The sequence below is a fragment of the Balaenoptera acutorostrata genome, chromosome 1 (assembly GCF_949987535.1).
Source record: "Balaenoptera acutorostrata chromosome 1, mBalAcu1.1, whole genome shotgun sequence".
NCBI classification, from domain to species: domain Eukaryota; kingdom Metazoa; phylum Chordata; class Mammalia; order Artiodactyla; family Balaenopteridae; genus Balaenoptera; species Balaenoptera acutorostrata.
In genome coordinates, this window is record NC_080064.1 from 43,940,808 (window position 1) to 43,952,382 (window position 11,575).

Below are 11,575 nucleotides of genomic sequence, written 5' to 3' on the forward strand. Positions count from 1 at the left end.
ATCTCAAGGTCCTACTTCTTCCCCATCAGGACCCAACTCTTATGAGGAAACTTTCCTACATTGAGAATTCAGCCTTTTCTAAAATTCTCCCATTCTTAAAATTCTGTTTGATAATTATCTCTGAATACTGGCTGCAAGAGATGAGGGTCTCTTTAAATACTAACAGTGAGGTCCTTTGTTTTAAATTGTTGATTAATAGATCTTAGGTCATTTTCTTTTATCAGTCTTTCATCAGACTCAGCATCAGTCACCCACTTCCACAATCCTTATAGTTGCTGTTTCCCAAATAGTTTTCTTTTTTTAACCTTCAAAGTGTTTAATGTTTTACAATTTAAAGGAAAACAAATCCATTAAGGAAAACAAATCCATTATATAAATATCAGTAAGACCCACAACTACATACAGAAACTGTACAGGAGGATTATGGGTTGTATAGAAACTGATGTACATCAATGGTATCAGTTTTTCTCAAGTACATTAATATTTTCACACCACTATTAACAACATAAAAGTTCAAAAATTATTACATTTTATTCCCTCTTCTAAAGTTGCTACATAAAAATTTTTTTCTAAATATAACCACATTTAAACAAAATTATAACTGCTTCTTGTGTTTAGCAGCTGTGTATAAGAAAGCATGTTATCCTTCCCCATGGGGTGTGCTATAACCTCATCAATGAAATTCCTCTATTGACAAAATGTCTCTTAGGAGACATTAAATAGAAGAGAACTGGTGGAAATTCATTCCACATTATGAACAAAATTAAAGCAAATTTTGATTATAATAATGAGTATACTATATTAACTTAGAAAGGAGATTGTGTTCAAGAAAAAAAAATGGAGATTCAACTCCTTGAGTAGCTCTATATATGAAATATGAAGCCACCATTGTATCTAAAGTTGAATCTGAAATATGGATAACAAAATTGATCAAAACTATTTTCCATCACACAATGCAGCTTTTAAAAAGTATGCAACTGCTAAATTGCATTGGAAATATAGGCAGATTATCTAATAGTTGAAACCATAAAGTACTGTTACTGAGCTGGTTGGAAAAAAAGTACAAAGAAACACACATTTTCATTCATTTGGAAAATGTAAAAATTTATATACTAATATATAATCTCTTCACTTTCTCTGCTCTACAAATGGATACAATGCCTAGTTATTTTCATGCAGATAAATTGTTCAGAATTCAATTACCAAAGCAAACAAACAAACAAAAATAAACCCTGTTGGGAACACACAGATGAATCTCTTTAAAGGTTTCTATTCTTTAGCATTTTTTGATGATTTCAAAATTTGCAGCTTTAGCTCTGTTATCATCATCTCTAACTTCTGTCTTGCCTCCCGTTCCTGTCTGAGTTCATCTTGGAGTTCTTTTTTTTTTTTTTTTTTTTTTTTTTAATATAATTCCATTTATTTGAGATACCTATAGTAGTCAAATTCATAGAGATGGAAAGTAGAATGGTGACTGTCAGGGCTGGAAGGGGGAATGGGGAGTTGTTGTTTAATTGGGGGCGGAGTTTCAGTCTGGGGGATGAAAACAGTTCTGGAGATGGATGGTAGCAACAGTGGCGCAACAGTGTTCCTGTCTGAGTTCATCTTGGAGTTCTTGCCTATCAGCCTTAGCATAGTCCAATCTCTGTCTCAGTTCTGCCAGCTGTGCTGCATATTCAGCTTCTTTATCTTTTTCTAAATTTGAGTCACAGGTACATTTTTGTTTCATTGCCTGCTCTAATTTTATGTCTAAATCTGTTCAACATAAAATTCTTCCACTCTTTGAGCATGTTCATTCTGCAAAGATTCAAGCTCTTTCTGTAAATTCTGCTATTCTTCAGGGAGTTCCTTCACAGCTTTTGAGCTACTCAACATTTCAACTTCCATCTGAAGTTGTTGCTTCTTCTGCAAAATTGAGTTCAGTTTTTCCTGTTGTTTTACATAAGTTCTCATTACTTCTTCCATGATTTTTCCATTATCATCCTCACAAATGACATCTTTGACAATAAGTGGAGATGAAGCTGCAGCATCATGGTCAATTCCCGCCTTACTTGTGTCTCTGGCTAAGTTGCAAGTGGTAGACTCAGGTTTCTTTTTGCTTGTAGAATTATTTGAGACTGATGGATCTAAGTGGCTATATAATTCTCTACTTGTTTTTAGATCCATTTTCTCCTGTTCCTCTAGTGAGACATCTGGATAAGACACTGTTTTTTGATGTTTCCCACTGCTGTGAGGCTTCTCCGAATGTCTTAGTATAGATCTACTTGCCTCTGTCTTTGTGACCTCTTTAGGCTAGGATACAGCCGAAGTAAGCCACACATTTGGGGCAACCACTTTATCACACATGTATAAGTAGTAGCTGGGGTGTAGAAATGAATGTGTCTGAGAAACATGGTCACTTTCTTGCTTTATAACTGGATGCTGTGACTGTAATTCCACTCCTGGTGGTGTATCTATCTTGGATTGAGTCCTCTTCCCATTTCTCATGCTAAATTTCTCCTTCATTTCTTCTAAAATTATCTTCAGTTTCTTTTATTCAGGTGTCCCTAAGTATTTTTGGTTCACGTGAAGATAGCAATGCCATTTGGCTGATTCAAAGCCCCAGTGGCAAGTCCTTTTGTCGGGTGATCTGCGAGAATGCATCACAAATGTCTGGGGCGCAAACATTCCACAGCACTCCAGACGCTGAATACACAGAGCATCTGGCTGAACATAAAACTGGGGCGCAAATAAATCCTGACATTTGCCTAAGCATTCATGTTCCACTTCAAAGGCACTGCCAGTTACCTTCAACTGAGCCAATGAGTTTTTAGCAGGAAGTATACTACCATTTTGAGGAAAAGTATGTGACCGCAATAAAGCATTACACAGTCTTTGTGCATCAGTTAATGTGATCAGCCCACAGGATGGGGCATTGAATGGAAGTATTCCCAGGACCTTTAAGATATGAAGATGGTCTGATGTACACCTTGAACAATAGATGTACAATTCATCACATACTGTATTTATTTGTTGGAGTGAAAATTCTCGGAGAACAGAATTTAGGACTTGGGGCAAACAGTCTCTTTTCTCCTCTAACCTGAAAACAAGAAATAGACTCCCCTTCCAACACAGTCTGGGTGAGTTCTGTGGAGCTATCAGAAGGGATGAGCAGTGGACCAGGAAGAACCTGAGGAGATGGAAGAGGCAGAAATACAGTAGGTGACATGCTTTCTTGGGAATACTGAGTGGAAAATGCTGCTGGTCCACCCAGAGAGCTCTGGCTACTTAAATGGAATTGTGCCAAAGTGTGTTTCAAACTGGGATTTAAATGTAAAGGTTCAGGCACAGAGGCACAGGTTCTCTTGACATGCTCTTCATCAGTTTCCATTGGCGCTTCATAGTCATCCAAGTGTTCCTTCTTTACTGTTGGCATCTTGTTTATCATCATTGTTCCATTTGCGTGAATGTCTATCATCATTTTTTTCACTGGAGGGCTGCCATCATCTTCCATCCCATTCAGTTTTTTTATTTGAGCCCTGAACCAAGGAAAAATTTGTCTGTAGGTTTTCCATTGCTAAAAACTATTGTGTTAAATAAGTCTGAGATTTGCGTTGTTATTTAGTTACTTATTTGAAGAGAGAGAAGCAATGTATACCAATACTTAGGGTAACTTAACTCTCACAGAAAGTTTAAATTTCCAAAGAGACATCTCCCTAAATTAGTCAATAGATTTTGCAACTTTGTTTTGGTTCTGCTTGTACTCTAGTATAATTTCACTGCAAGTGCTATAAAATTTCTTATTTTATGTCTAATAACAAAGAAAATAATTTTAAGAGGCACACCTCCGAGGAAGCCTTTATTTTCTTAAATTCTTCATATATATGTATTAAAATAAAGTTACCAGTTCTCTGAATTCAACATGTCCAAGTTCAACGCAACAGTTTGGTTTGGTTTTAAGCACAACATGTGAAAAGTTTATGCAATTACTTGTGTCAGAATTATGCACCCGAATTTAGTATTTGGTACCAAGGACACCAAAAAAGGAGGGAAAAAAGTATTTTCTCTGAAAATGATGATCTGTTGGTCTGTGTGGACAAAATGAAGGCTTGTATAAGTCCTCACACCAGTAAGAAGAGCTTCTGACTCCACTTGAACTTGTACAATAAAAATGAAACCTAAAGAAAAATTGCCCAGTTATCTTCAAGGATTACTGTTCATTCTTCTTTTAATTAATCTTAAAACAAACCCAAAGGGTTAAGGACCAAGGCCACTAGCCAACGTACCGATTTCGCCCACTACGGGAACACCTCAGCCAACGCAGACCAAGGAAGAGGGCAGGAGGCAAGACCTAGAATGGGGGAGCCCCCAAACCCTGAAATCCTCGGCTCTCGCAAAGCCACCCACCCACCTCAAACCCGAGGAGGCGGCGGGGGGAGGAGGTGTGGCCAGCAAGGGACCTGGGACGCCTCGGGGCGTGCAAGGGGGTAGTGGGAAGTGGAGGAAAAGGAGTCCCCTAACACCCCCCGCCTCCGCGGTCTCGGAACACTCCAGTGCACTCCCAACACCGCCCCACTGAGGGGGCCGCGGGGAAGACTGTGGAAGTCCCCTGTGCACCCTCTCCCCAGGAAGTTCTCGGGTTTACCTCACCACCCCTAAGGCTGCACCTCCCTCGCCCCCCCGGGGTCAGAAGAGAGAGGGGCGCGTGGGGCGCCGAGCCGGGATCCCACAGCCGCTGGGCGCCGACCAGCCGAGTGGAGCCCGGGGCATCCCCGCGCGGCGCAGACGGGCGACGGGGGCAGGAGGGGGCGGTGACGGGCGTCCCGGTCTCCGGGGTCCCGACGGCTCCCATATATCTTTCACGTCTTAAGACATTGCGCCAGTTAGACTGAGCATCCCCTTCCTTCCGCCCGTATTCCACCCCAATTCGCTATAGGTGAAAGTCTTTGCAATTACATTTACAGTATGCCAGGGAATCTCGTACTCCATCTACCACATTGCCGTCCAGTCCTTGCGTGATCCAACTTCAGACTCCCATTCCTAGAATCTGCTTTCTAGGACTACTCTTGGCACCAAATGTCTTAGGTTAGGTTCCCTAGAAGCAGAGCCTGAGGGATTTGCTCTTAGGAAAAGAGGAGAGATAGAAGCAGCATAGGAGAGGGGAGAAAAACTAAAGAAGAATGTGGTTTCGAAGACCGGCATTGGTCTAATCCCACAGGGAAACCCTAAAACAAGAACTGTGTCCCCACATTAGTCTTTTGAGGCAAGGGATTATGTCAGACAGTCATTGACAGTTCTTCTCCCCACTTCCGTCACCGCCGAGAGAGGTGGCTCCTGTTTGGTTGAGGGCGAGTTCCAGGAAGGGGACAACTGTGAGTTGTTATCAGCCACCACTGGCAGCAGCTGGAGGATGCGTACATCAACTGGCAAAAAGGATTTGGGTTGATACCTACAGCATCCCTCATAAAAATACATATTTTCTTAAGCTATGGAGACCTGCATACATATAGCACTCATATTATCTTCAAATAATACTAATACCTGTTTACAATCCCTTATCCACAAGTCCAAAACCCCAATTAAATTCAAGATGGTTTGAGAAAAAGTTTATATTTTTAATAAACTTGGTGCAAATGCTGCAGAAATATAAGAGTGTTGGATTATAGGGTACTGCCTCAGACTCAGCTGGGGTGTTACTTATAAGACATATGTCCCATATTACATTTTTTTAATCCAAAAAAAATTCTTAATTCTGAAAAAATCTGGCTCCAAGCATTTTACATACGGAATTATGGACCTGTAGCTACCATTTGTCAAGGTATTAGCATTACATCTGTCAAAAGTAATCATTAACAATCCTGAAATGGAGACGTCCCCATTTTTCAGATGAGGGATCAGAGGCACAGAAAGGTTAACTAACCTACTCAAGGTCACAAGCTAGTGAATGGAAAAGTCCGATCTGTGAGACTTCAAAGCCTGCTCCTTCCCATTACATCATGGCATCTGCTAGTGAAATCATTTCCAGTTTATATAATACTAGCTGTCAGTAATCTGTGAAGTTTTGCAAAGAACACTGTGAGTTCCAGGAACTCTACCACCTGAACATATTTGAAAACCCCTAGATTTGAGGACTTTAATGGTCTTTTCTCCCCCCTGGGATTCTGTGTGATACTATAAATTCTAAGCACACTGCCACCGATGGATTTCTACCATTGTTATTTTATTTTATTATTTTTTTGGCCGCGCCAGGCGGCATGCAGGATCGTAGTTCCCCGACCAGGGATCAAACCCGTGCCCCCTGCATTGGGAGCACAGAGTCTTAACTACTGGACCACCAGGGAAGTCCCCTACCATTGTTATTTAACATTTATGGAGAATCTGTGATTTAGCTTTGCACCAAAATGGCAGTTTTCTATTTTACTTACTAGCATTTATTCCTCTCACAGAATAATTTGCATGGGATTAGGAAATGACTGCTTATAAGTACATCATGGTCAAGTGAAAAGAAAATGGGTTTGGGAGTCAGATATAAAATCAAATCTAGTTTTTGCCACTTCATTTATTCATTCATTTGGGCTTCTATTTTGACTGCCAGACTTCTATTATGACTGGATACCATATGGTAGATTTTAATATATGTCTTCTTAATTTTTGCAAAATATGTACCAAATAATAAATCAAAGTCCCTTTATGCAGATAACAAAAAATGTTTGTGAGAGTGTGACTTTTTCCTTTCACAAAATGAGTATAAGAACATTCATATCTTGTATATCCCTTGTGGAATGATTGACCACCAAGTTCAGGTTATCCTGACGATGACTGTATCCAGGGAGCCAGAATCTAGGCCAATGATTAATTTCCCAATGCTCATTTTATCTAATTAATTCTTACAGTGGTATTGGGATATCTTCCCCACTCACAGCTCCTGGAGCAAATGGGACAGCAAATAGGACACAGAGATGGCTCTGTGTTGCATGGCTTCCTCAATAGGGCTCTGTGCTATCTGCCAGAGGCAATGGTTTCCTGCACCAGGGGCTACCCAGCCCTGACATCCATAAAGTGTGCAAGAGTATTCTTACGTTGCCACTGGTATTATTTTACCTTTTGTCTGACTTTTCTTCTTTCCCTCAGAGGCTTGAGGTATATTTTGGGCAATAAAGCAGAACAGTGAAACTCATTTGGCAATTGGTTGTGAGACTCATTTCCTTAACCTTATTGCCTAGGCCTAATAAAATAGAACTAAAATCCAAGGCATAAGAATGTGAAGTTTTCCACAGCTTTTATTGTGCTCTATTCCCCAGACCATCATCCAATCATGACCTCTAATTTACTAAACTACATAATCACTTTTTATATCACTGATGACCTTGTTCAGTGGGTTAGAAGAATTTAATTTTGGCTAATTTCAACTCTCAAGTTTGCATATACTGATCTCCAGGTACTGTTTTGGAGGCAAAATGGGAAGTGGCACTGATAGCCCATCTGCACACACACCCTCATCCACCCTGACTCCAGCTTTTCTCCTTCATTCTGTATAAAACACTTTTTGAGAGCCAGGAGTTCTCCTCCTCTGGATGGCTGTGTCAGTTAGAGTCCTCCAGGAAGCAGACACCAAGACAGAGATAAAATGCAATAAATCTATTGGGTGTAACATCTGAAGGAGATGAAGGAGAGAAGGAGCAGGAATAGTAAGTGACTGAGGGTCAGACCTTTTACAGTGTTTCCTTTCCTCTCTGAGTCATTGTTCCTTCCAAAATAAAATTTGGCTAATATCTGGATTTAAATATACTCATCATGAACTCTAGCATTTAAAAAGGCACATATTCATTATGTTTAAGTGATCCTTTTCCAAGGGGGTTATTAGTCTGGGCCCTCAAAGAATCCAAGATGGGATTAATCATGCAAAGGTTTTATTATGGGAAATTTCTGGAACAGGCTGAGAGAGCTGTCAGACTACCATGTAAGTCTGACCCTAAGTGAAGGAGAGAGGGAGAACAGATTGGGTGAAAGCACCCTAGGCTTCCTTGCAGTCAGAGGAAGGTTTGGCAAAGCCATATGGAATCCCCAAGCCAAAGTCAATGATCAGAGAAGTCCCATGTCTCCCAGAAACAGGTCTGCCTTAGTATTCTGCCACACTCAGTAATTGATGGGCCAGCCCATGGGAGGCATGGCCTCAGTACAAATGCAGTGATGGATTTCACCATTCAGCAGCTGAAGCCTTGGTCAGTTACCCTCCCTGGTTGGAGGTCTCCCAAGTCACATTCTCATGGCTACCACAGAGAAATAATCATGAAAATATATTTTGTAATGCATACATACATGGGCAGCAATCTGCTTTACTTTTTTTTAATCATCATCTAAGGTGAGATCAGATAGCTTTACACCAATCATTCTATTTAATTCCAACAATAACTTTGAGATGGAAACTAATGTTATCCTTGTTTTATCAATGAGGATAATATGGATCAGAAAGGTTGAGTAATTTGTCCAAGATCACACAGTTTGCAGGTGTCCTGGCTGGAATTTAAACATAAATAGATTTGTCTAACTCCAAAGCCAATGTGAAAAGTATTGTGCTTGGGCCTGCGTTAGTGAACAAGATAAAGTCCAGCCTTCACAGGAGTCTGCAGTACCGATAATCCTCTATCTCCTAGTCTTGATAGCTATAATTTATTGATTACTTCTCTGTGCTAGTCACTATACTAAGACATTAGCTCACTTAGTCCTCAACACTCTCCCTGATGAATGGGTATTACTAGCCCTATTTTACATATGAAGAAACTGAGGTTTAGAAAAATTATAGCTATAAAGTATAGCTAATATTTATTGAGCTCTCACAATAACCTTATGAAGTAGTTGCTCTTATTATTTCCATTTCACAGATGAGGAAACTGAATTGAAACACAGTTGGTTTAATAGCCTTCCCAAGGGAACACAGCTAAGTGAGTGGTGGAGTCAAACCCAGGTACTCTGGTTTAAGAGCTTGCTTACTTAACCACTATGCTAAACTGCCCAATGCTAGGAGAGCTGGATTTGCATACCTAGTCTGTCTGACTCCAAATTATTCTCTGTCCAGGCTATATATTGCTCTTCTGCTCAATTGTTCCCCATTCATTTACCCGTTTTTTTTTTTTTTTGGAACCATCTACTTTCTCAACGCTCACTCACTGAGTACCTACTGTATATGATACACACTAGGGAAACAGGATATCCAAACAAAGAAGGAGTATGCATCCATAGAAAAGAAAGGAAAGCCTTAATATACAGCATAATCTCTGGGAGATATATATATATTATATATATATATATTTCCCCCCCCCGCTTTGGCTGCGCTGCACGGCTTGTGGGATCTTAGTTCCCGGACCAGGGATCGAACGTGGGCCCACAGCAGTGAAAGCATGGAGTCTTAACCACTGGACAGCCAGGGAATTCCCTGGGATATATTGTTAAGTGAAAAAGCAAGGTGCAGAAGAGTACAGTTGGCCCTCCCTATCTGCGAATGTGTTATAAAGAAGGGAACTATGAAACAAATGGTCTGAACTCTTCAAAAATGTCAGTGTGGGGGCTTCCCTGGTGGCGCAGTGGTTGAGAATCTGCCTGCCAATGCAGGGGACACGGGTTCGAGCCCTGGTCTGGGAAGATCCCACATGCCGCGGAGCAACTAGGCCCGTGAGCTACAACTACTGAGCCTGCGCGTCTGGAGCCTGTGCTCCACAACAAGAGAGGCCGCGATAATGAGAGGCCCCGCACACTGCGATGAAGAGTGGCCCCCACTTGCCACAACTAGAGAAAGCCCTCGCACAGAAACGAAGACCCAATACAGCCATAAATGAATAAAATAAATAAATAAATAAATAAAAAATAGTGTTAAAGGTGAGGAAATCAATGGTGGAATTAAAAAAAAAAAAAAAGTCAGTGTGATGAGTGACCAAAAATGGTTAAAAGGTAAATATTAAAAGACACTAAAGAGACTTGACAAACTAAATGCAACATGTCATTTCCCAATAGGATCCTGGATCTGGGGAGGAAAACGCTATAAAGTGTTAAGTCCTGAACTATAAAGGGTCTGAGATGTTACCTCACTTCCACAGTTTTATACGCACACACACACACATACACACACACAGAGGAACATGAAACCTCTGCATCTGGATCAGAGATAGAACTGTTTTTACTGACATTATCTTAGCACCAGTTTTTTATGCCCTATTTTCTCATGGGGTGACAGAAAGAGGGCACATACCGTGGAGTTTGTACTACATAAGAGAAACTCCAAAATTATGAATCCCAGAGCCTATCTAGCACGGCCTTCACAGCTGCCCATCGTTCCCTCTAGAGGTGAAGAGAGATCTTTGCTCTGGAATGCAACAAATCCTATTTAGGGAGAGGTTGGAGAGATCTCTACTTTACCTTCCTGGAGAAAATAGCTATGGGGAGAGAGAAGACTTTTTATGTCTCCAGAAGTCTTTATCTTTAGGGTTGCTGTTCAATCACCCTTTAACCCAGGTTGCCAGAATTTGTTTTCTCAGAAAGACCTAACCATGAAGAAATGCAAAAATATTTGTGGAGAGGTTGTTTCTTGACCTAAGGGACATTAGTGGGACAATGAGTGAAATTTGCATATGGACTATATATTAGACAAAAATATGGAATGAATGTTAAATTTCCTGAAATTGATAATCGTATTATGACATACTTTTAAATGTCCTTTCTCTTAGGAGTAAAGGGTCATGATGTCTGCAGATTGCTCTAAAATGGTTCAGCAAATAATAACAATAACACCATCAATACTTTGAAGAAAGAGAGAGAAACCAAATGGAGGCATGTTAATAACAGATGAATTAGGTGAAGGATAGTTCATTAAACTATTCTTGCATCTTTTCTGTAGATTTCAATTTTTTTAAGTAAAGACTTTTAAAATTTTTTATTGGAGTATAGTTGATTTACAATGTTGTGTTAGTTTCTGCTGTACAACAATGTAAATCAGTTGTACATATACATATACTCATTCTTTTTTAGGTTCTTTTCCCATATAGGTCATTACAGAGCATTGAAAAGAGTTCCCTGTGCTATACAGTAGGTCCTTATTAGTTATCTCCTTTATATATAGTAGTGTGTACATGTCAATCCCAATCTATCAATTTATCCCTCCCCTCGACCCCTTTTCCCCCCCTGGTAACCATAAGTTTGTTTTCTACATTTGTGACTCTATTTCTGTTTAGTAAATAAGTTCATTTGTACCATTTTTTTAAGATTCCACATATAAGTGATATCATATGATATTTGTCTTTCTCTGTCTGACTTACTTCACTCAGTATGACAGTCTCTAGGTCCATCCATGTTGCTGCAAATGGCATTATTTCATTCTTTTTTATGGCTGAGTAATATTCCATTGCATATATGTACCACATCTTCTTTACCATTACTCTGTAGATGGACATTTAGGTTGCTTCCGTGTCCTGGCTATTGTAAATAGTGCTGCAATAAACATGGGGGTGCATGTATCATTTCGAATTACGGTTTTCTCTGGATATATGCCCATGAAGTAAAGGACTTTTTAAAAGAAAGAGGAAATAAGCACAAACACTGGGAGTAT

The 11,575-nt window shown here is 40.1% G+C and overlaps 1 pseudogene; it reads right to left on the bottom strand.

Annotated features, from left to right (window-relative positions):
- Positions 1-1,269: 1,269 nt before the first annotated feature.
- On the bottom strand, positions 1,270-4,115 carry LOC103014576 (ski-like protein; annotated as a pseudogene).
- Between the last annotated feature and the right edge of the window lie 7,460 nt (positions 4,116-11,575).